The sequence below is a fragment of the Callorhinus ursinus genome, unplaced genomic scaffold (assembly GCF_003265705.2).
Source record: "Callorhinus ursinus isolate GAN/ISIS: 27379988/994484 unplaced genomic scaffold, GSC_fseal_2.0 scaffold2, whole genome shotgun sequence".
Taxonomy (NCBI): domain Eukaryota; kingdom Metazoa; phylum Chordata; class Mammalia; order Carnivora; family Otariidae; genus Callorhinus; species Callorhinus ursinus.
In genome coordinates, this window is record NW_027397064.1 from 106,332,837 (window position 1) to 106,338,385 (window position 5,549).

Here is a 5,549-nt window from a genome sequence, read left to right on the forward strand (position 1 = left end):
ATTTCTCTTCTCCTGCTGGGTTTAGGCTTTATTTGCTGTTCTTTCTCCAGCTCCTTTAGGTGTAGGGTTAGGTTGTATTTGAGACCTTTCTTGTTTCTTGAGAAAGGCTTGTATTGGTATATACTTTCCTCTCAGGACTGCCTTTGCTGTATCCCAAAGATTTTGAACAGTTGTGTTTTCATTTTCATTGGTTTCCATGAATTTTTTTAATTCTTCTTTAATTTCCTGGTTGACCCATTCATTCTTTAGGAGGATGCTCTTTAGCCTCCATGTATTTGAGTTCTTTCCGACTTTCCTCTCGTGATTGAGTTCTAGTTTCAAAGCATTGTGGTCTGAAAATATGCAGGGAATAATCCCAATCTTTTCGCGTCGGCTGAGACCTGATTTGTGACCTAGGATGTGATCAATTCTGGAGAATATTCCATGGGCACTAGAGAAGAATGTGTGTTCTGTTGCTTTGGGATGGAATGTTCTGAATATGTCCGTGAAGTCCATTTGGTCCAGTGTGTCATTTAAAGTCTTTATGTCCTTGTTGATCTTTTGCTTAGGTGATCTGTCCATTTCAGTCAGGGGGGTGTTAAAGTCCCCCACTATTGTTGTATTGTTGTCAATGTGTTTCTTCGCTTTTGTTATTAATTGCCTTATATAATTGGCTGCTCCCATGTTAGGGGCATAGATATTTTACAATTGTTATATCTTCTTGTTGGATAGACCCTTTAAGTAGGATATAGTGTCCTTCCTCATCTTTTATTACAATCTTTGTTTTAAAATCCAATTTGTCTGATATAAGGATTGCCACCCCAGCTTTCTTTTGGTGTCCATTAGCCTGGTAAATGGTTCCACCCCCTCACTTTCAATCTGGGGATGTCTTTGGTTCTAAAATGAGTCTTTTGCAGACAGCATATTGATGGGTCTTGTTTTTTAATCCAATCTGATAGCCTGTGTCTTTTGATTGGGGCATTTAGCCCATTTACATTCAGGGTAACTATTGAAAGGTTTGAATTTAGTGCCATTGTGTAAGGTGACTGTTACTGTGTATTGTCTCTGTTCCTTTCTGATCTATGCTGCTTTTAGGCTCTCTCTTTGCTTAGAGGACCCATTTCAATATTTCTCGGAGGGCTGCTTTCGTGTTTGCAAATTCCTTTAGTTTTTTTTGTCCTGGAAGCTTTTTATCTCTCCTTCAATTTTCAATGAGAGCCTAGCTGGATATAGTATTCTTGGCTGCATATTTTTCTCGTTTAGTGCTCTGAAAATATCATGCCAGTCCTTTCTGGCCTGCCAGGTATCTGTGGATAGATCTGTTGCCAATCTAATATTTCACCATTGTCGGTTACATATCTCTTCTCCCGAGGTACTTTCAGGATTTTCTTTTTGTCTCTGAGACTCGTAAGTTTTACTATTAGATGTCGGGGTGTTGACCTATTTTTATTGATTTTGAGAGGCGTGCTCTGTGCTTCCTGGATTTTTGATGCCTGTTTCCTTCCTCACATTAGGGAAGTTCCCTGGTATAATTTGCTCCAATATATCTTCTGCCCCTCTCTCCCTTTCTTCTTCTTCTGGGATCCCAATATTTCTAATGTTGTTTTGTCTTATCATATCACTTATCTCTCGAATTCTGCCTTCATGATCCTGTAGTTGTTTCTCTGTTTCTCAGCCTTTTTATTTTCCAGCATTTGGTCTTCTATATCGCTGATTCTCTCTTCTGCTTCATTTATCCTAGCAGTTAGTGCCCCCATTTTTGATTGCATCTCATCAATAGCCTTTTTGATTTCAACTTTGTTAGATTTTAGTTCTTTTATTTCTCCAGAAAGGGTTTCTCTAATAACTTCCATGCTTTTTTCAAGCCCAGCTAGTATCTTTAAAGTCATGATTCTGAACTCTAGGTCTGACATCATACTAATGTCTGTATTGAGTAGGTCCCTGGCTGACGGTTCTATCTCTTGTTTTTTTGCTGAGGTGATATTTTTCATCTTGTCATTTTGTCCAGAGGAGAATAGATGAATGAGAGAACAAAATGCTAACAGGTAACAACTTCCCCAGCAAATATACTCTATACAAATCAGAAAAGACCTGAATCCAGGGGAAAAGAAAGGAAAAGAAAGAAAAACAAAAAAGGAAGAGAAAAGAAAGAAAAAAAAACAAAAAGAAAAAGATAAATACAAAAACAGAACAATATGAAAAAACCGAATATGATCAAATATGATCAGGCTAGTGCATAAATCAGTGCCACACACTAGATTTTGGGTGTATTTTAGTCTGTTAGAAAAAAGTGCCTCCTAAAATTTTAAAGGAAGAAAGACTTAGAAGAAAAGAAAAAGAAAAAAAAAAGGAGAGAATGTGATCAGGCAGGAGACTAGAACAAAGCCATACACTAGTGATTTAGGGTATATTTTGATCTGTTAGAAGAAACTGTATCTCAAAATTTTAAAGAGAGAACAACTTATATATATATATATATATATATATGCCAAAAATAAGGGTAACTACTATGAAGGGATAAAATATGACTCTAAAAATGAAAAATAAAAAATGTTTTTTTAACAAAAGGGATTGATAAGATGTTGGTTGAAAAAGGGAAAAAGAAAAATAAAAAAAAAACGTTTAAAAAAATTAACTTTGAAAAACTAATGAATCATGGTAAAAAAAGCCATGAATTCTATGTGCAGTATTCCCCTAGTGCTGGAGTTCTCCAGTTTTCCTTGGTCTTGGCTTGCTGGCTGTTCGTGCTGATCTTCTGGGGGAAGGGCCTTTTTCCGTGGTTCCCAAATGTCTTTGTGGAGGCAGAATTTCTCCACCCTTGTCAGTCCGGCCTAAGCAAGCTGCTCGGGTTTGCTTTCAGGAGCTTTTGTTCCCTGCAAGCTCTGGTACAGCTTTGGAGGACCATGGTGAAAATGGTGGCTTCCCAATCTCCACCCAGAGGAGCTGAGAACTCAGGGCCCCGCTCCTCAGAGCGCCCCCAGAGAAAAGCAGTCACTCCGTCTCCCTGGTCTCCGGCGCACTGCGTGCTCATCCGGCCTGTGACCGAGTGTTTCTATATCTGGTACCGTGTGGAGTCTCCAAACCCAGCAGATCCCTGCGTGCGCTCCCATGCTGCTCCTCCTGGGGGAGGGAAAGGAGTGTCCCCGGATCTGCCGCTTGTTGGGTCCCTGCTGGAGGAGCAGTGGCCCGACTGGGCCTCGGATCACAGTTTATGGCAACCCCATGCTGAAAGCCCGCGCCTCGGCTCCGTCTCTGCAGCCGGCTTCCCCGCTCCAATACCTGGGAACTCTGCTACACTCAGGCAGCCCCGGTCTTTCTGTGACCCCGAGGGTCCTGAGACCACACTGTCCCGCAAGGGTTCTGCCCCCCGCTTAGCCACTGGATCGACCTCCCTCAGTGGAGCCTGCTTCTAAAAGTTCCGATTTTTGCTCCGCGGCTCTATCACTTGCCAGAAGCGGCCGGCGGAGGCCCCTCCCCCGCCGTCTATCCTCCCAAATATCGCCTCGGATTCACTTCTCTGTATGTCCTACCTTCCAGTAAGTGGTCACTTCTCTGTTCAGAGAGTTGTTGATACTCTCTTCTTCGGTCTCCTGTTGAGTTCGTAGGTGTTCAGAATGGTTTGATTCCTATACAGCTGAATTCCTGAGACCAGCGGAAATCCAGGTCTCCTACTCCTCCGCCATCTTGTTCCTATATCCCAATATTTTCATTCTATACTTAGAATAAAATCTGGTATTTTCCTAAATTTAATATACATTCCATTTAATTAAACATGTATTGGGTATCTACCATATTTCAGGCATTCCAGGTAAAGAAATTCAAAGCCTTTCCTCTGCGGTGGGTAGAGAGGGTTAATTAGTAGTTAGATATATAATATTAAGGATGAAATATCCAAGGAGAAATCTTCTTAGGTGGTTGGAAGAGATTTGACTTAAAGATAGAGACTTCAAATATTTGATATGCAGGGTATGTAAAGCATGAAAATAGGAAGCATGGGATGGGAGGAGGACCTAGGGCAAAATGAAGGAAACTAACATTTAGCGGGAGCTGAAGCATGGAGAAGCCCATAAGACAGATTGAAAAGATACTGTATTAACTCAGTAGTATGATTTGACAGATTATTTGAAGTGGAAGGAATTTTGGAAAGCCTCTCCAATTCCTTAATTTGGCTAACAAAATGACCCCCAATTTAAATAGGTTATGTGATTTTGCAATGTTCAAGCACTGAAAAGGGTGGGAGGGGACTAAAATACAATATCTGTGGATTACTAGACCAGGGCTATTTCTACTTCAGCAGGAGACATCTCAGCTCCTGTACCTGTCATCCAAAATATTTAAGTAAATGGATTGTTAAGGATTCCAGTATCATAAATTCAGTTTAATAATTATCTCATGCTTCAGTTTGGCAAATATTTTATCAAATGATTATCCCTAATCTTTACCCAGTCTTTAGAACCAACTATATTTTTCACTTTTCCCCAACATAAAGGTCCTTCTCCCTTAGGGTACACTTTCCATTGTCTCTGGTTTCTCCATTTGAAATATGCCTACCTTTGTTCATCCTTCCAAAATATCTGTACATTCATCTCTACCCACGTACATTCTAATTTTCTCCATGCCTTAAATTCTAAGGCTTTTGCTGTCTAGACAGCAAGTGTGTGTGTGTGTGTGTGTGTGTGTGTGTGTGTGTGTGTGTGTGTGTTTCCTGATCCAAATATCATTGAGAACAACAACAGTAAAAAACATACTGTCCTTTTTTTCTCGGTCCATCCCAGTCCTGGTGAACCCTCCCGGGGAAGGAGTCCCTGAATCTCTGGTATGACTGCACGTGGAACAATGACAAAACGTGGGCCTGCAGTAACGTCAGCGAGAATGGCTGGCTCAAGGCGGTCCAGGTCCTCATGGTGCTTTCCCTCATCCTCTGTTGCCTGTCCTTCATCCTGTTCATGTTCCAGCTCTACACCATGCGGCGAGGCGGGCTCTTCTATGCCACTGGCCTCTGCCAGCTTTGCACCAGCGTGGCGGTGTTTACCGGGGCGCTGATCTACGCCATTCAAGCGGAGGAGACCCTGGCGGAACGCCCGCGGGAGGACAGCTTCAGTTACTGCTTTGCCCGGGCGTGGGTGGCCTTCCCCTCGACCTGGCCAGCGGCGTCATCTACATCCACCTGCGGAAGCGGGAGTGAGGGCCCCGCGTCGCCCTGGCACTTCTGCTGGTGCCTGGCCCCTCCGTCTCAGCCCCAAAGCCTCCGCCCCCGGCCTCCTCCAGAAAAGAAAAAACCTTTTAACCGCCAAAAAAAAAAAAAAAACCTGTCTCCTTCTTTACAACAAATATGGAATAGGAATTTTTTGCATATCATAAACATGCCTTTTGGGAGTTTGAGTTATTTATTTTCAGCAATCTAATTCCACTTTCTTTCTTGACAATCTGAATGCATTATCCCTCTTACATCCTTGGCTCTCTTAGTCTTAGGTATTTTTAAGGATATAAAACAAAACAATTTCACTTGAAATCAGTCTGTGGGTTGCCTCATTTCAATGGCTTCTTTAATAAGTTCATGTTACCTTACT

The 5,549-nt window shown here is 42.0% G+C and overlaps 1 pseudogene; it reads left to right on the forward strand.

The window, feature by feature from the left end:
* LOC112811389 (epithelial membrane protein 3-like) overlaps positions 1–5,168 on the forward strand; it is a 185,782-nt pseudogene extending 180,614 nt beyond the window's left edge.
* The last annotated feature ends 381 nt before the right edge of the window (positions 5,169–5,549 follow it).